The sequence below is a fragment of the Cervus canadensis genome, chromosome 2, assembly GCF_019320065.1.
Source record: "Cervus canadensis isolate Bull #8, Minnesota chromosome 2, ASM1932006v1, whole genome shotgun sequence".
NCBI lineage: Eukaryota > Metazoa > Chordata > Mammalia > Artiodactyla > Cervidae > Cervus > Cervus canadensis.
Window position 1 is genome coordinate 58831657 of NC_057387.1, and position 20767 is coordinate 58852423.

Genomic DNA, 20767 nt, shown 5'->3' on the forward strand with positions numbered 1-20767 from the left:
TGAAGAAAGCTAAGCGCCGAAAAATTGATGCTTTTGAACTATAGTGTTGGAGAAGACTCTTGAGAGTCCCTTGGACTGCAAAGAGATCCAACTAGTCCATCCTAAAGGAGATCAGTCCTGGGGTTCATTGGAAGGACTGATGCTGAAGCTGAAACTCCAGTACTTTGGCCACCTCACGCGAAGAGTTGACTCATTGGAAATGACCCTGATGCTGGGAGGGATTGGGGGCAGAGGAGAAGGGGATGACAGAGGATGAGATGGCTGGATGGCATCACCAACTCGATGGGCATGGGTTTGGGTAGACTCTGGGAGTTGGTGATGGACAGGGAGGCCTGGTGTGCTGCAATTCATGGGGTCGCAAAGAGTCGGACACGACTGAGCGACTGAACTGAACTGAATTGAACTGAACAAGGTTTATTTACACAGTCTTCTTGGTCTGAATTCCCTATCTCTGTCTCTCTACCTCCCCGTATAAGGAGGGTAACTTTCCCTTGGGATATTTATTTCCTGCCTTCAGAGGAACAGAAGAAGGTCAGAGTATCCTTCCTGCGTCTGCTGTTTCTTAAGTAATCTTAATGCAAAATAACCAATATGCCAATGTGGCTTATTGGGGGTGGCATACATTGCTCTTCTCCACAACCATAGTAAATGCCCTCAGGTAGACATGCCTGTGAATGTGTTTGTGTGATGGGTATGAATATGACACAGCAGTGATGAATATCCCCCACAAGAATAGGAATTAGCATCTCCAGACAGTGCTTTAAGACGCGGCTATTAAAATTATGCAATTTGAAATCAAAAGCACACAGAAATGCAGTGTTCAGAAAATTAAATTTTCCCATATTTGAGAGTATTATTAGAGTTATTCAAAATTTTAAAGCTCCATTATTAGTTAATAGGGATTTAGGTTTTAATCTTAGCACTAATTGGAAGACTTGGAAATTTATTGCAACCAAAATAATGATTAGTATTTTAAAGGAACTTAAGCTGAAAATCAAATCATAGATTAAATTTAAATCAAAGAGAATAAGAATATTTAAGTACAGCAAAAATAAGTCCTTATAATGCAATTTCTTTGGTAAATCACAAAAAAACATAATTTGCTGTTTATTTGGAGCACTGAATCAAATTCACAATTAGGGTATTATTAAATTTTATATCTTATGCTTACCAATAAGAATGGAATCCTTGTCTTCTCTACTTATAACTCAAATGACAGTGTTTTCTACCTTTATATTTGCAGGACACTTTTTTTGCTCTCCTCTCATTTTACATTGGAGAAGGCAATGGCACCCCACTCCAGTACTCTTGCTTGGAAAATCCCATGAATGGAGCAGCCTGGTAGGCTGCGGTCCATGGGGTCACTAAGAATCGGACACGACTGAGCGACTTCACTTTCACTTTTCACTGTCATGCGTTGGAGAAGGAAATGGCAACCCACTCCAGTGTTCTTGCCTGGAGAATCCCAGGGACGGGGGCGCCTGGTGGGCTGCTGTCTATGGGGTCGCATAGAGTCGTACACGACTGAAGTGATTCAGCAGCAGCAGCAGCATTTTACATTAATCTGGGTAATTTAATTTATTCTCTTAATTCTAACTCTTAACTTGTGCTGTTTCTAAAAATTTCCAACTGATCTCATATAAGACCTCTTTCCTGGAATTCAAGCTTACAAATCTATCTAGGCATCTTCATCTTGATGTTCTACAGACCTTAAACTCACCATGTTGAAGCAGGTTACATCATCTCCTGCCTGATTCCTAAATCCAAGTACTTTTCCTACATTACTTAATTCATTATGTATGAAGTTCCCCCAAATAGTGCAAAGTCAACATCAATCAGATATCCTCCTTCACTTTCCATACCCACTTAATCATTATTTCATATCAATTCTATCTCCCAAAGTTCTCCCTAATCTATCCACTTCTGATGCAGCCACAATTGCCATTCTCTGTCAACCAGTCTTTCTGAATCTGATCTTGCCTCTGACACAGACTCCCAATGCCATTCATCCTTTACCCTGAAGCCAGGTGATCCTTAAAAGGGGCAGATCTGACTACTATAGCACATCAGATAGAATTCAGTGGTTCCCCACTGCCCTACAATTTATTAACTTAGATGCACAGTCTGACTTTCAGCATTTTATGATCTTTCCCATTCCTTTACCTCATTGACTAAAGTTCAGTGAAGTTGAACTGCTAAAATTAAGTCCATACCTTCTGTGAGACTGAGCTGTGTTCCCTTCAAATTAATACATTGAATTTTTAACCCCTAAGGTGCCTTAAGGAGATAATAAAGGTAAAATGAGGTCATAAGGGTTGGGTCTTAATTCAAAAGGACCACTATCCTTATAAGATAAGGAGACAGCAAGAGTATACTCACTCAGAGGTAAGATTGTAGTGAGGACACATCAAGAAGGCAGCTATCTGCAAGATGAAGAGAGAGACCTTATGGAAACAAACTTGAGGGCACTTGGATCTTAGACTTCTAAGAAAGTTTTACAGAACAGTGAAAAATAAATTTCTGTTTTTAGGTAATTCAGCCCGTGATATTCTATTATGCCCCCCCCCCCCAGCACAATAATAAACCCTCCTTCTATTCTGAGCCTAGAAATACCTCACTTCCCCTTTTCCTGCATCACTTCAAGACTCCTCAAAATGGGCAAGCTAATTCCTGCTGGTCTTTCATGCCTCAGCCAAACTATTATTACATATAAAAATCTTGACCCCCTCCTTTAAGCAACACTGGACACTGCAGCCCCTTTTATTGTATTTAAATGGCCTACATTGTAAATGGCATTTAACTGCAAATTATTTGCAACCAGGGGATGTATTTTATACATTCATTTATCCCCAGGACCTGGGACAGGCACTGAAATCAAATTTTTTGAACAAATGAATAAACAATAGTACACAGTAACTGTGTACTAACTGATAAGTAAGAGAAGGGCCAGTTACGCCAAAAGCTTTCACCAAATTTAAGGAGAACTTGAATGGGGTATAATTAAAGTGTTAAGAGTAACTCCAAAAGTTCAATAAATGAGTAAGTCAAGGGAAAACCATACACTTAGGTTTGATGTTCAAACTAAGGGTAAGCACCTGATCCATAAACAAAAACAAGAAGCATGGCAAAGCACAGATCAGACAGCATATTAGGACTAGATTTAGACATCAGTAATTATTCTACATCAAATAGACTCGTGCATTTGTACAAAAGTGTAAATTTCATCTCTTTGGTTTCTTTTCCTTCCACATACACTTTTAGGAAAATGATTGTAAAATAAACCTTTTAAGATTTCATGAGATACTTCATGTTTGGTCCTTCTAATGGTTCTATTAAGTCTCTTCAAAGGGGCACTTTTCTACCAGAGCAAACTTGAAAGAACAGAACATTTATTCCAAAAGCAATTTCCTTCCCCAGTTATTTTCTGTATTCCCCTGGCAGTGTTTTTCAACAGTTTTACTTGAATAAGAGCTTATTCAGTCCCAAGGCAGTTTCTACTGCTGCTTGAACCTGTAGTCAAGTCTCAGACCTTTGCGACTCACCCCCCTGCCACCCACCACCGGTCCGCTACTATGGAAATGATTATAATTACACAGTACCTATTTTATTGCAAGTTAAATTAAGATATTTTTAAATAATAAGTTGGAGCAAAATCTTACAAAAGGTATTAAAAAATGCATTTTGCTTTTTCTTTTAATCCATTCAAGAAATCAAACAACTTCTAAATGGTTAATGTTTATAGGAAAATATTAAAAGCAAAGATATAATAGTGATGATGATGATACTAATAAAAATGATTCCTTATACTTATATATCTCGGAGGAGGGCATGATAACCACTCCAGTAATCTTGCCTGGAGAATCCCATGGATAGAGAGGTCTGGTGGGCTGCAGTCCATGGGGTCGCAAAGAGTTGGACATGACTGAGTGACTAAACACATACTTATATATATTATAAAGTTTGCAACAGGCAGGTTTACAACAGCCCTGGGGGAAAAGAAGGATTAATTTTAATATCTCCATTTCAAAGATAGGAAAACAGACTAAGAGAAGTTAATTTACTTAAAATTGTTAAGTTTTTCATCCAGAAGAGGCATTATAGACATATCTGGTGTCAGTTCCTTTGTTTTGAAAATGACAGGTCTGAAGACCCAACATTTGGTAAGTGGTGCACATTTCACCAGTCTGCTGTGTAGACAGAACTGTGTAGACACTCAGGCTCTTCTTATGCCTGAGCTCCATGCAGAGTAAAGCCAGTTTCAGGAAAAGTCTGTTTATTATTTTTTGACCAGTATGTATGAGTTGAAAGTAATTAAGTGGCTCCAAGAAGCCCTGAGTGTCAGTAAAAGGAGCCTTCTTGGGAAGTTTAGACACAAATTAACAAAAACAATTTGCAGAAGATTGATACCATTGAGCGTCTGCTGAGACCTATCTGATATCCCTCCTACCTGCTTGTCACCACAGTGTATTCTGCTTTTTAGCCTTCTAGGATATTCCTACTGGCGGAGAGTATCTGTACTATAAGGGGATTTCCAATTTCCTCCACTTTTGCATCTTTACTCTCATTATTTCATCACCACTACTACTAGAGATGTCAAATAAGATTGGAGGAGAGGAAAGCAAGCTCTTCATCAGAAAGTGATCCTGGATTCACAGTGTCAGGCCATTTGCATGCAACTAAATTCACACCAAACAGCCGCAGAATGCTTTTATGTGTTAGCAGAAGTATTTTAAACGATGGCACTAGTATCCTGGCCAAAAAAAAAAATGTGATTTTTTTTAAAAAATTGTGATATATTTTCCATAAGAAGCTAATGTAGTTTGTTTCTTTTTTAACCATACTCCAAATCTGTTCTTTGGTTAGCCCCTGAGTTTTCTGTACTCTCTTCACTCAAAACCTGATCGCAACTTCAGAATGTATCTCTAATGTTAGAAGTCTACCTTACAATCAGACAATTTTCCAGGCAGGGCAGCAAAAGCAGTCACTGTGACCCCTTCTTGGTACCTCCCTAGGTATTTAGGTTAATCTCTGAAGTTTACAGATTGTGTTCCTTTCTAATCAACCACTCCTGCCAAAAGAGGTGGATCTCATCAGGTAAGGAATACTTACCATTTTATTCTCTAAACACACATGTCACATATCACTCAGCAGTTTCCACCTGCCCCATAGTTGTGGATCCTGGGAAGGAAATGGGACATTTTCCATACTTCTGGCTCTCTGAATACTATCTTTATGAAAGGACAATACACGTGTTATTCAGTGCAAGATTCCAGATCTTCTATTAGGGTTCCTCAAAGTCGACCTCAGCCTTTGAATCTCCTTCCTCAATTCACCACTCCTCCCTCCTCATCTTCCCCCCACCCGTTCTTCAAAGTTTTCAAACAGGGCTGTCAGTGTTTGTGCTCTGAATGCTGTTTTAAGGTTGCAGTTCCCAGGTGTCTCAAGCTAAAATTCCTGAGGCAGAGAACATTTATAGCTCAGCACATGTTTTCATAGGCAATGGGAAAAAATCCTTCCTCTGCTCCTAACGGACTTTCTTCAGTAATATGCTTCATGGCACCCCTGGATGTGTGGGGAGACTGACGTTGCCGGAATATTTCTTTTTTATGGCTTTTGTTGCTTTGACAGCTTTGATTTTATGGGAACTTTAATCATGTGTGTCCTATTTCTTCACCTCTGGCATTTTGCAAATATTCCATTTCTCTATCGCTACTAACATAACTGCCTTCAACAAATTGTGATTCATCAAACTGTTTCCCCCATGTCCTTCTACAATATCCACAGGGGAAACCCCAAAGGGAACTATGTCAGGCAAACAAGGCAATGCTAAATGCTCACGAGTGAGAAAATCTATTAATTAAAAAGGGGAGGAGAGAGAGAAATGAAAGGAAGAAAAAGTGCATGTATAAGTTAATGCAGCCCCAAGACACCACCCAGCAGTAACTTATACACTGACACTTTAAATAGGCTTTATGAGTCTGTTTACTCTACTCACGGCTACTCATGAAAAAATGCACTATCAAGTATCAGAACACAATGTACATGTATTATCTTAAAGATACAGTAAGCCAATAAATCATACCTGAGGTTTAGCAATATTATATTCCTCTTTCTTGTATATTCACAGAATAATGGAAGTGGAAATAAAAAAAGAGCTAGAGATGGAAAAGACCAAATAGGTTATCCGTTCAATCTTGCTCTGATAAAAAGATCAGTCTGAGGCAATATATCTTCGTCTTTGTCATCTGGAAATTAGTGCATTCTCTGTGTCATAGCTTTCAGACACTTTTTGTAGTAGTCTATTTTTGAATATTCTGAAGGAGATGGGAATACCAGACCACCTGACCTGCCTCTTGAGAAACCGGTATGCAGGTCAGGAAGCAACAGTTAGAACTGGACATGGAACAACAGACTGGTTCCAAATAGGAGAAGGAGTAGGTCAAGGCTGTATATTGTCACCCTGCTTATTTAACTTCTATGCAGAGTACATCATGAGAAACGCTGAACTGGAAGAAGCATAAGCTGGAATCAAGATTGCTGGGAGAAATATCAATAACCTCAGATATGCAGATAACACCACCCTTATGGCAGAAAGTGAAGAGGAACTAAAAAGCCTCTCGATGAAAGTGAAAGAGGAGAGTGAAAAAGTTGGCTTAAAGCTCAACATTCAGAAAACTAAGATCATGGCATCTGGTCCCATCACCTCATGGGAAATAGATAGGGAGACAGTGGAAACAGTGTCAGACTTTATTTTTTTGGGCTCCAAAATCACTGCAGATGGTGATTGCAGCCATGAAATTAAAAGTCACTTACTTCTTGGAAGGAAAGTTATGACCAACCTAGATAGCATATTAAAAAGCAGAGACATTACTTTGCCAACAAAGGTCCATCTGGTCAAGGCTATGGTTTTTCCAGTGGTCATGTATGGATGTGAGATTTGGACTGTGAAGAAAGCTGAGCACCAAAAAATTGATGCTTTTGAACTATAGTGTTGGAGAAGACTCTTGAGATTCCCTTGGACTGCAAGGAGATTCGACCAGTCCATCCTGAAGGAGATAAGTCCTGGGTGTTCATTGGAAGGACTGATGCTGAAGCTGAAACTCCAGTACTTTGGCCACCTCATGAGAAGAGTTGACCCATGGGGAATGACCCTGATGCTGGGAGGGACTGGGGGCAGCAGAAGGGGACAACAGACGATGAGATGGCTGGATGGCATCACCGACTTGATGGGCATGAGTTTGAATAAACTCCGGGAGTTTGTAATGGACAGGGAGGCCTGGCGTAGTGTGATTCACGGGGTCACAAAGAGTCGGACACGACTGACTGACTGAACTGAACTGAATGATTTTTGAATAGCAGAGTTGTTGGACTCTAGCTGTTTTCTTCTTAAAACCGGAACTAAATTTTTACTTAACTAATTTCCTGACCCTTTTTCTCATTTTAATTTCCTGACCCTGTGTAATATTTCTCTCTGCTCTTGGATATTTATACTATTCTGATATTCCTTGGATTATTCCCCAGTTTCTATTACTCATGTAAGATAGAGCCAGCAGCTGGCTCTTTTTTCCTGAGAGGCTACCCTAGGAAATATATATCACCTACCATGCCAACTGTTTTGTGTGTACTATTTTCCCAAGAGGGTGAGATTTGGGCAATGTTTTGAAAATCTTTGGAAAAGGAAATGCTTCTCTTCAGCCACTCTCCTTTTGAGCGCTTCCTAAGCCACAGAGAGATTTGCCCCGAGCCCCTGCAGCTATCTTGCTTCATTCTAGCAGGCTTTTCTACCTATTGAGCATGTATATTTCTGATTAATTTGTCCCACTTTGCACTTAAATCTTACTTAGCTATAAGCTCTATTTTTGTTCCAAGACAGTATGGTTCATTTTTTCGTGATTCCTCTTTTCTTGCAAATACTGGCATTATTTTTAAATTTCATTCAACTGTTATTTACTCTATTTAATAGATCATTACTTTTTTAAAAAATTTTGAGTGAAGTTAATGCTATATAATCTTATCCTTCCAAATTGATCAATCCATGATCATTTTAAAGCATTATGATGCTTTTATTTACAAATGTTAACCCAGTTTTCAAATTTTTGGCATTTCAGTGCAGTTCAGTTCAGTTGCTCAGTCGTGTCCGACTTTATGTGACCCCATGAATCACAGCACGCCAGGCCTCCCTGTCCATCACCAAATCCCAGAGTTTACTCAAACTCATGTCCATCGAGTAGGTGATGCCATCCAGCCATCTCATCCTCTGTCGTCCCCTTTTCCTCCTGCCCCCAATCCCTCCCAGCATCAGGGTCTTTTCCAATGAGTCAACTCTTCGCATGAGGTGGCCAAAGTACTGGAGTTTCAGCTTCAGCATCAGTCTTTCCAATGAACACCCAGGACTTATCTCCTTCAGGATGGACTGGTCGAATCTCCTTGCAGTCCAAGGGACTCTCAAGAGTCTTCTCCAACACTATAGTTCAAAAGCATCAATTTTTTGGCACTCAGCTTTCTTCACAGTCCAACTCTCACATCCATACATGACCACTGGAAAAACCATGGCCTTGACCAGATGGACCTTTGTTGGCAAAGTAATGTCTCTGCTTTTTAATATGCTATCTAGGTTGGTCATAACTTTCCTTCCAAGAAGTAAGCGTCTTTTAATTTCCTGGTTGTAATCACCATCTGCAGTGATTTTGGAGCCCCAAAAAATAAAGTCTGACACTGTTTCCATTGTGTCCCCATCTATTTCCCATGAAGTGATGGGACCAGATGCCATGATCTTAGTTTTCTGAATGTTGAGCTTTAAGCCAACTTTTTCACTCTCCTCTTTCACTTTCATCGAGAGGCTTTTTAGTTCCTCTTCACTTTCTGCCATAAAGGTGGTGTTATCTGCATATCTGAGGTTATTGATATTTCTCCCAGCAATCTTAATTCCAGCTTGTGCTTCTTCCAGCCCAGCGTTTCTCATGATGTACTCTGCATAGAAGTTAAATAAGCAGGGTGACAATATACAGCCTTGATGTACTCCTTTTCCTATTTGGAACCAGTCTGTTGTTTTGGCATTTAGGCTACCCCCCAGAAAAGAAAAAAGATATAATGCTACAAAATATTTTACAGAAGTTATTATCCTTATTAGAAGTATGTAAATGCCTTAAAAATGTTTTAGAATTTCTGATGTTGATGAAAAATGACTGCAAGTACAGAGTTTATTTACTTTTTACCTCCAGATCTAGCAAAAAGTAGAGATTTGATAAAACCACACAGAATTACACATGGAATTAAATTGTATTTTTAGATAATATATCATTTGTTCAAAGCAAATCTAAGTGTGTGAACTTCATTATGTAAAACACTTAGGTGTAACTTTATAAACGTGGTTTGTAAAACCAAGGATTAGAAGACCTCTCTGTAGATGTCCAGAAATTGTGATGTGCAATGTCCATGTTTTAAGTTTACACCTTGCAAAAATCCTCTCAAGTTAAAAGGGCAAACTAAGGTACAGGGCGATAACTTGCCTAAGATCACACATGCACACAAATAACAAAGAATTAGAGTATATGGTAACTCTCCAACAACTACCAGGTGTGCAAAACATGGGTTGAAAGAAGATAAGACCAAAGACAGGGGTCAAATGGGGAAGCTCTGTCAGGAGTCCAGGTATGCACAATGCTACAGAAATATGAAAATGCATGGTCATGTTGAACATATAATAAAGCAAAGATAAGCAAGCATGAAGGGGAGTTGCAGTGATTACAGTAGGAGAGGTAAACAGAAGTCTGGTCATGAAAACCTTGCTATTTGTTTGATGCCCAAAATAGTTCCAAGTTTATCCTATTGAGAAACAGAGTCATTGAAGAGCTTTAAGCAAAGATTCTGGGGATTCTTCTAACCTATAGCTACAAAAACTGATTTAAAAAGAATAAGGATAGACAAGAAAATTAGCTAAGAGGGATAATGCAATACACTAGGTAAAGAATGAGGAGATCTTGAACTAAAGCAAGGGGAGTTAAAGCAGAAATAATAAGTAATGCTAATTAATTTATTTATGGAGGAGAGATGAGTAAAAGAGAGACTAGCTCACTGGTAACTGAGTATATGGTAACATCTTTCATCAAGGCAGAAATGTAAAACCCAGAGACTATGACAGAAGAATATAAGTATATATGAGATTGGGAACACTGAAGTGATAGGGAGGGTCAAGTTGGATGTTTGTTTAGAGACTCTAAGTTTAATTTGGTACCTGTTGAGTTTGATGGATACATCTAGTACTGTCGAATATTAACAATGAGATCATGTGATTAAACACTAAATCACAAAAAAATATTAAAAGTTGAATTCTCAACTGTGAAGATTTTTCAAATATGTAAACCCAGGCCCTACCTTAGATATTATGATTCAGAATTCCAAGGTGAAGCTTAGGCTAATAAAATCCAACCAACGAATCAACCAAAAAACAAACAAAAAAAATCCACTGATTAGTCCTAACAAAACACACCTTTAGGACCTCTGCTGGATGAATGTGCTTTGCTAAGTCACTTCAGTCATGTCTGAGTCTTTGTGACCCTATCGACTGTAGCCTGCTAGGCTCCTCTGTCCTTGGGATTCTCCAGGCAAGAATACTGGAGTGGGTTGCCATGTCCTCCTCCAGGAGATCTTCCTGACCTAGTGATCAAACCCCTGTCTTATGTGTCTCCTGCATTGGCAGGTGGGTTCTTTACCACTAGTGGCACCTGGGAAGCCCATAGAGCCCCCGAATCTCTAGATTAACATTGTTTCACTGTTTATGCAGACACAAACACTGGGTCAAGACGTTCTCATTGCTCATTAAATCAGTTCAGTAAATTGCAATAAATGTTTTGGTGAAATTTAATACAAAAGAAAACATATCATAGTTAATTGCACAAAGAACAATATGTATTTTAATACGTATATATTTGTATGAATACATTGTAGTATGTATTTATGTTTATGTTCACACATGTACTGGTTTATAATACAAAACTAATATTTTCTTTCACATACAAAATTTTAAAGTTGTAGATGACAACAGAAATTAAGACAAAGTGTTAAAATTTATTTTTAAAGTCAAAGTGGTCAAATCCTGTAAAAAAAAAATGAGACAGATATGAAGACAATGATTCTACTTCTAGCTTCGTTACTTATACGTATTGTTGGTTCCTGTATAAGTCAAGATTTCCAAATACCTTTTTTTCCTAACATGTAACACAATAACGCTTGTAAACTGCCTCATTGGCAGCAATTTAGTAAGACTATTTTTGTCAAGTGCTTTGAAATCTGAGAGAAACAGACTCTAAACAAAAATATCACATGAATTTGCTTAACTTGTGGAAAAACATTTCAAGTATATTTGGAACAACTCTTCATTGACTCATGTATTTCATTGCATAGCTTCCTCCTTCCTGTTAAGTAACAACTTTTGAATTATGTCTTATCATTTACAAAGAACCTTCACTTATATAATTATTTGGCTTCCAAGTTAAGTCTGTGAAATAGGCAGGGCAAGTTGCTTTAAATACATTTTAAAATGACAAAATCAGTGTCAGAGGTTAAATTAATTTACCCAATGTAATCACAATACTTTCCAAATATTGACATATATTTCCAATAAAACTATGTGGTTGCTTCCATTTATATTCAACAAGCATGTTACTTAACTAATATGAAGCTAACTATCTTGATATTTTTCATCTGACCATCACTCAATGAAGTCAATGTAGATATATTCTCTAAATAACCCTACTTTGATAAGAAAATGTTTTCTGTCATATTTTTGTCCAACTCTTACAAGAGAGCTTAGTGGTTGCCTACTATAATTTTCCTCCCTTCCTTGCTAAAGGAACCTCCCCCCTTTTAATCCATGAACCTATACCTCAGAAAATACAATTCTATACTTCAGGGGATATAATGTTATATTATATTATATTATTATATATAAAAAGCTGTGTTCTCAAATGTTAAGATTTTCCAAATATCACAGACGCTGTCTTAGACATTACAATTCAGCAGTTATGAGGTGAGGCTTAGGCTAACATACATTAAGCTAATCAAAAATCAACCAACCTCCCAAAAATCACTGACCAGGCTTAACAAAATGCCCCTACAGATCCTATCCTGGATGGATAGAGCCCCAGTTCAGTTCAGTTCAGTTGCTCAGTTGTGTCCAACTCTTTGCAACCCCAAGAACTGCAGTATGCCAGGCCTCCCTGTCCATCACCAACTGCCAGACTCTACACAAACCCATGTCCATTGAGTCAGTGATGCCATCCAACCATCTGATCCTCTGTCATCCCCTTCTCGTTCCACCTTCAATCTTTCACAGCATCAGGGTCTTTTCAAATGAGTCAGCTCTTCCCATCAGATGGCCAAAGTATTGGAGTTTCAGCTTCAACATCTGTCCTTCTAATGAACTCCCAGGACTTATCTCCTTTAGGATGGACTGGTTGGATCTCCTTGCAGTCCAAGGGACTCTCAAGAGTCTTCTCCAACACCACAGTTCAAAAACATTAATTCTTCGGCACTCAGCTTTCTTCACAGTCCAACTCTCACATCCATACATGGCTACTGGAAAAACCATAACCTTGATTAGACGGACTTTGCTGGCAAAGTAATGTTTCTGCTTTTTAATATGCTGTCTAGGCTGGACATGACTTTTCTTCCAAGGAGTAGGGGTCTTTTTTTTCATGGCTGCAGTCACCCTCTGCAGTAATTTTGGAGCCCCCCCCCCGCCCCCGCCACAAAATAAAATCAGACACTGTTTCCATTGTTTCTCCCTCTATTTGCCATGAATTGTTGGGACCGGATGCCATGATCTTAGTTTTTTGAATGTTGGGCTTTAAGCCAACGTTTTCACTCTTCTCTTTCACTTTCATCAAGAGGCTCTTTAGTTCCTCTTCACTTTCTGCCATAAGGGTAGTGTCATCTGCATATCTGAAGTTACTGATATTTCTCCAGGCAATCTTGATTTCAGCTTGTGCTTCCTCCAGGCCAGCATTTCTCATGATGTACTCTGCATATAAGTTAAATAAGCACAGTGACAATATACAACCTTGATCTACTCCTTTTCCTATTTGGAACCAGTCTGTTGTTCCATGTCCAGTTCTAACTGTTGCTTCTGACCTGCATACAGGTTTCTCAAGAGGCAGGTCAGGTGGTCTGGTATTCCCATCTCTATCAGAATTTTCCACAGTTTATTGTTATCCACACAGTCAAAGGTTTTGGCATAGTCAATAAAGCAGAAATAGATGTTTTTATGTAACTCTCTTGCTTTATTGATGATCCAGCAGATGTTGACAATTTGATCTCCGGTTCCTCTGCCTTTTCTAAAACCAGCTTGAACATCTGGAAGTTCACAGTTCACGTATTGCTGAAGCCTGGCTTGGAGAATTTTAAGCATTACTTTACTAGTGTGTGAGATGTGTGCAACTGTGCAGTAGTTTGTGCAATTGTGCGGAGTGCAATTGTACGGTAGTGCAATTATGGATAGAGCCCCAAAGTAGGAATATATATATGTATGTATATGTATATATATATATATATACATACTATACTATAATTTCTCAGCTCAGGAGCAAATCTTGAACAATTTAACCCTATTAAGGATACTCCATTCTCCCTAACAATGATTAGTTTACAAATGGACATATGACCCATTCTAGACAATTCAATCTAACAAGGGTTCTCCTAAGTCTGAGAGACTTTAGAAAGACACATGAAGAACAGACTGCCATTTTATTCCTCTGGATGTTGACATATCTGAATATGACTGCTGGAACTGTGATACTATAACTGCCACCGTAGGACAGCTGGCCTGAGGACCAAGACAGTTCCATGAAGTTGTGGCAGTAGGAAAGTGAGAAGAACTTTAATCTGATGATGTTGCTGAACTACTGAACTAGTCAACTTTGGAATCATCTTATATAAAAACTATTTACATGTGTAACAGTAAGCTTTCTCTAGAATTAAACAACTTTGAGTTATAGTTTTTTATAATTGTAGTCAAAGCTAATCAATATCCTAACCAATAAAATTCTCATTACATTTGGTCTGTTGGTCAAATTTTTGAGACTAAATATCTTAACTGCCGTTTGTTTTACCATTTCATCAGTAATATAGAAATATTCTAATTTTGTCTATGTTTTTTAAAATTCTGCTAATCAAATACTATTTTCTGTCTCTTATTTTTTCTTTAGATTGAAAGACTAATATCCAAGACTTATTGTATATTTAGAGAACCAAAGGTTTTTAAAAATCATTCAAGAACATACTGGATGAATAATGACATCAAAAATATTAAAAATATTCATATGTCAATAATCTCTCTCAAGTCCTTAATTTTAAAAATGTCTCATTCCATACATTTTCAGCTTACTATATGTGTAATAAACAACTGTTAGAAAGGGGAATACTAATCTAGCCACTGGACATAAGGAAAGTATGAATGGCCTTGGAGTGGCATCTAAAATCTTCTAAAATTTTGTTCAGAACTTCTCATATCTGCTGAGCATATTTTTCTGGTTAGCCTATCCACAGATTTATCAGTCTCAGAGGGTTAAGAGCCACTGTCTATGACAAAAAGAATCCTTTTCCTTTGTTATTCTTGAATCAGATTAATGCAAGACAACACTGTTCATTCAAATAGTGATTGAATCTCTGATTTGTCACTTCATATAAACATAGCTCATGTGCATAATTTATACAGAATGCTATTTGGTGGAGGCTGAAAAATATGAGAAGCATTAGATTTTTTTCAGAAAGGAAGACATAAATTAGCCAATTGGATTTTTAGTTCTGCACCATTTTCAGAAATACAGAATGGTTCAATTTTCTTTCCAATACTCAATAAAATAATCATATGAACAATGTAGAAAAACATCTTTGGAATGGTATAGGATTCATAGAGTTATACCACTAAACTTTGGAAGACTAAGCCTAACACATTTATCATAGGGTCTACCATTCTGAGTTTATCTCTGAAAACTCCATCCCAGCCCCCCAGTCTCACTCATGCCACACTGGTTCCATTTATTCCTACATTCAGTCTATAAGGAAATATCCATCTCTCTAGAATGAAAACTTACATTTCTCTGTGCTTCCAACCATACTATTTATACCATTAACTCTTCAATGACAATAGTCTCTCCTCTCTCTTTCAGTTGTTGGCATATGTCTCATTACTCAATACTTGCTCCAAAGTCACCTTCTCTGAAGCACCTCTTAAGAAGAGTATGATACTCACTCCTCTTTGCTTTTGTAGGACCCTGGGTACTCATTCAACAAACTCATTCATTATTTACTCAGTGCCACTAAGCACTGGAAATGTAGCAACGATCATAACAAGATTCTTGCTCTCAAGGTGATAATATTCTACTGGGAGTAAGTTGATAATAAACAAATAATTGCATAATATATGTCAGAAAATGGGGTGTTAGGTGCTTGGTCATGTCCAACTCTTTGGGACACCATGGCCTATAGCCTCCTTGCTCCTCTGTCCATGGAATTCTCCAGGCAAGAATACTGGAGTGGGTTGCCATGCCCTTCTCCAGGGGATCTTACTGAACCAGGAATTGAATCCGGGTCTCCTGCATTTCAGGCAGATTCTTTACCATCTGAGTCATCAGGAAATTCCTATATGTCAAAAGTAATAAGTCATTTGAAGAAAAAGAAATCAGGATAAACAAAGAGCAATCAGGAAATATCTATATCTATATCTATAGATAGATAGATAGATACATATATAGAATGAGGAGAAAAATTTTCCACTGAGCTGTAATATGTGAACAAAATTTTGAATTAAGAGAGACAGTAACTGGGGCTTCCCCGGTGGCACTACTGGTAAAGAATCCACATGCCAATGCAGGTAGATATAAGAGACACAGGTTTGATCTCTGGGTTGGGAAGATCCTCTGGAGGAGGGTATGACAACCCACTCCAGTATTCTTCCCTGGAGAGTTCCATGGACAGAGGAGCCTGGTAGGCTGCAGTCCATGGGGTCACACAGAGTTGGACAGGACTGAAGCAACTTAGCATGCATGCAAGCACATAGACAGTTACCACTTACAGGAAGAATATTCAAGGGAAAAGAAACAACAAACTCACTAGCTCATCGATAAGAGCATTTTTAGAATGTTTTAACAAAAGAAGAGGAACAAAGGAGGGGGAAGGGTTAAAGAAATGGGAGATGAGGTAGGAAAAGTAACCCTGATGTTAGCTCAGTCTCTTATAGGCTCTGGCAAGGCCTTGTGACTTTTATTTCAGTAAGATGAAAGCACTGGGAAATTTCATAAGCTGTGACTTGACCTTATTTTTATTTCTAAAAGCTCATTCTAGTGGCTCTAGAGTATAGGTCGGTGGAGTGAGGAAGCAAGGAGACACAGAAGAGGCTACTGCAGTGGTCCAGGCTGAAAACTGGTTGTGGCAGCTTGTCCTGAGGTGACTGCAGATACGAGAAAGTGAAAACTAAGAAACAACTCTTTTGAGGAAGTTTGCTATAAAGGAGAGCAGAGAAATGCTTAGCTCACTGGAGAATGTAATGAGGTCAATCTATAATTATTTGTAGAATATTTTACAATTTATGGTACACTGATGGAAACAATCTTGTTAAAAAAAAAAAAATGTGGGAATTTCCTAGGTGGTCCAGGGGTTAATCTGCCTTGCACTGAAGGAGATGTGGGTTTGATCCCTGGTCAGGGAGCTGGTCAGGGAGCCAAGATTTCACACACTGCATAGCAACCAAGACCACATGCTACATTTACCAAGCCCACGAGCTCTGGAGCCTGTGTGTCACAACTAGAGTCTGTGTGCCACAACGAAAGATCCCACATGATGCAACAAAGATCCTGTGTGCTGAAACTAAAGCCCGATGCAGCCAAATAAATAAAGACAAGAAAAAGAAAATGTCAATGATCTGAATTGAGAGGGGCTAATTGCCAGTTCCTTTAGCAGGTAGAATGAAGCAATTCAGGATGAGAAAATAAAGGGTAGTCTCTGTGGACCAAAGACAGTTCAAGTACCATAATGGACTGAGATGCACAGTACTTGGGTGCAGACACAAATGACGTGGTAAATTAGGTGGTATAACTTACAGGGACAGTCAATTTGGCATCCTATAGATGGGGATAAGAGAGAAGGATGTTGTCAGAAATTGTCTCAGATATGTAAGAGGAGACTGACTGAGCAGAGACATATCAGGCTATCTGGACATCTCTAAAGGGCATTTTGATATTCTGAGGGTTGAGTGTAAAGTGACACCAGTCAGAATTAACATGTGTGAAATAATTATTATAATAACATATCACTCAATAACCAACTGAGGAAGGAAGTGAGGACATGAATGGTAACAATAGACAGTGAAAAGGGTAGAATCAAACGTTCAAAGAATTACTGAGGCAGGAAAACTTGAAGGAGAGGCCTGGAGAAAAAAGATAGTGATTAAGGAATGGACACCTAAAACTGAAGTTTGGTGGTAGCAATATTTGGCATGCAGTGGGATTGGGTGACTGTGGTAAGGTAGAATACAAGATGATAGGAAATGTTGTGTTGAGTTTTCTATTCTTAGAAAGGGGAGCATGGTGGGACAATTTTAGGCAATTCAAAGAATCCTTGTAAAGGCCAAAGAATCACTGGAGGCTATCCAACCAGGACAAAATACAAATTACAGTGAAAATGTTGATAACAAGACAGTTTTCCATTGTTGCTGGGAGCCCCAGCTTTTCCTGTCTACTGAAACCTGGGTTTCAACCCCAAGGTGCAGTAATTGAAACCCATACAATACAATAGTTCTCCCATACAATACAATAGTTCTCCTCCAGTTACCATCACCAGAAAAATGAATTCCACATTGTGCTTTCTTCTTCCTGAAATATGTCCCCTAACCAAAATTTTGCATGGAAATGTGTGATGGAGTAAATCTAGATCAAATTCTTGGGCCCTAGTTGTAAGAGAAGTTTGAAAATTAAGTATCTGGAATTTACCTGGTGACTGAGAAATTCCCCAGTTATTAGTGAATTTAGGAGATGCTGGGAGACTAACACTACAACAAATATAAACTATAATTTGCTGCTAGAGTCTCAGCACTTTATATAATTTTTGTTGAATAAATAGGGAAACAAATAACTACTTTTTATACACTGTCATTTGTTATCTCTTTGTTTTGATACCTGGTCTCCACCTTAAAGGGCTTCCCTTGTGGCTCAGCTGGTATAGAATCTGTCTGCAATGCGGTAGACCTGGGTTTGATCCCTGGTTTGGGAAGATCCCCTGGAGAAGGGAATGGCTACCCACTCCAGTATTCTGGCCTAGAGAATTCCATGGACTGTATAGTCCATGGGGTCGCAATGAGTGGGATATGACTGAGTCTCTTTCACTTTATTTCACTCCACCTTAAAATCCAAAAATAAAATGAACTAAACTGTGGGTATTTTTAAAGCATTAACAATATTACCTTAAGTCTCTAAGATTTTTCTGTATATTCTCTTTGGGGAACTGGGACATCTGAGCTCCTTTCTATTTCAACATAACTGTCCTAAGAAGTTGCTAGATCTCTGATAGTGTTTGAAAAGAAAAGAATAGAGCAAGTACTCATACACTAAACAGTTACTAATTGAGTCCCTACTGTGGTTAGTTATTCTTCTAAAGTTTTGAGCATACAGCAATGAACAAAGATTTTAAAAATACCTGCTGATGGCATTTATAATTCTAGAAAACAGACATGCTTTCAATATTGCAATTATCTTTAAGTGATTACAAAATGAAAGCATGCTTATTGTATAGAAAAGCATAAGAAGAAAATGAGATCACCTTTAACAGTACTAATGCAACTCTTGTGCCTTTTGAAACACATCTCTGCAGTTTTTATCTAGTATATAAACATAAATATTTTATCACAAATGTCACATAACTGTACAGTTTAATATATTGCTTTAATTCACCTAACTTTATTTTATATTTTCTTATAGCTTTATGTATTTTTTACATTTTTAAAAGGATATGTGTTATTCTGTCAGATAAAAATACCGTAACCCTTTTGTTGACCATTTAGTATCCAATTTTTCATTATTATAAACAATGCTGCAATGAACATCCTTGTACATACCCATTTGTACAGTTAACTGTTTTTTTATAATAATTTCATAAATGTGAAATTACTAGATCAAAGAGTAACCATATTTTAAGAATGTCAATATATGTACCAAACTCTCCTCCAGAAAAATATTGTGTTGGTTTCATTTTCAGCTGCTGTATGTATGACAATGCCTATTTGTTATACCCTAGGAGACTCTTTTTCTTTTTTTTCACTGTTAATCAACTTATGATTCAGCCAGTGACTCTCACAGTAGGGAGAAAGGTCGTTGGGAGGCTGTCACTAGATGATAAGCCAACAGATTTTTCTATATGGACCATTTATCCACAAAGATTACCGTGTGCCCAGTGGGATCCTTACCTGCTTCATGCTGAGAGGAATGCCAAGAAACTTCTGAAGGAAGAAAGGAAAAAAGGAGAGCAAACATGTCAGTAAAGCTCACCCTTAAAGTTATTACCAACCCATCTTTTCATTAAGAAACAATATTAATTTCAATGAAAAATCTATTCAAATAAAGCTGGTAATGACAAGTAGAACTTAGCTCTCTAAACAAGTTTGTATCTGGTACACAAACTGATCAAAGGCACCTGGAAATGCAGTTGAGATTACGTATTATACATCATTAAATAACAAACATTGAACAACAGAGAATACATGTTCCATCTCTTGGATATAATCTCTAGAATCTAAATAAGAAATGATATTTAAGTAGATGGTCATTTTTTCTTATATATTTATTCACTTCCAAAATCATAATAGGCAATGCTTACTAATATAAGTTAAATATCAGAAACATCACAAGCAAATAAAAATATTAGGATTAATCTCCCCATTTTACTGTTAAGATCCAATAAATTGACTAGAGTTATAACTAATAAGTGGTATATCTTGGACTTGAAACCTAGGTCTTTCAAATCCAGTGTTTTTCTACCTTATAACACTAAGATGAAACCACTCAGGTCTAAATACCTTTTGAAACAGAGGTGGTTCTTTTCCATAGCTAATAATAGTAATTTGTAGCTGAACAAAAAATTTCCATGCCCAGCCCATGTGGGCACCAGTCCAAAAAATAGACCCATGAATAAGATCGATAGCCACCTTTCACCTGATTGGTAACATCAGATATGAAGCATGATTAACAAATAGAAGCAGGTCAAGCCAATGCTTAAGAACAGCGGGAGGAGTCGACCTATACAAAACTTAAAATGCAAAGACAAATTACAAAAGTATAAAAACTATCTTACTGCCTTTTCACACCCCACATGGTCCCCTCAGCTCAATGTCATCCCAACATGAGTCCCACACAAAGGTATTCCAATTAGTAAGAGACCTTAGCCATCTCAACATGTAAAACAGCATTCAAAAGGAATGTGGTTACATAACATGTCCTATCCCCCTCTCAAAAAAGAAAAATTCTGCTCTACAGCTTGCATTTAATTGCTCTCATAGACTAATCAGGAAAGAAAATGATGCTATCTCCTCTCTCTAACATTTTGATCTCTTTACCAAGGTTTATTTCATTTTCTCAAAACCACAAAAAGAATAAAACAAGGTGATCAAGACTGAAGTCACCCCCTTAGCAGTTTTCCCTGACTTGACACACTTTTTATTGCTAAGCCAAATCGTGTAAGATTTCTATTTAATAAGTTATAGGGTTACTACTGATGATTGTTT

At 37.9% G+C, this 20767-nt stretch overlaps 1 long non-coding RNA gene across 1 annotated transcript in view; it reads right to left on the reverse strand.

Moving 5' to 3' along the window:
* Positions 1-2378: 2378 nt before the first annotated feature.
* Positions 2379-20767, reverse strand: part of LOC122427704 — a 91812-nt gene continuing 73423 nt past the window's right edge. The window contains exons 2-3 of the long non-coding RNA XR_006265515.1: positions 19454-19486; positions 2379-2423 (exon numbers count right to left, since the gene is read on the reverse strand). This is a non-coding gene — a long non-coding RNA (uncharacterized LOC122427704). The remainder of the gene's footprint in view (positions 2424-19453; positions 19487-20767) is intronic.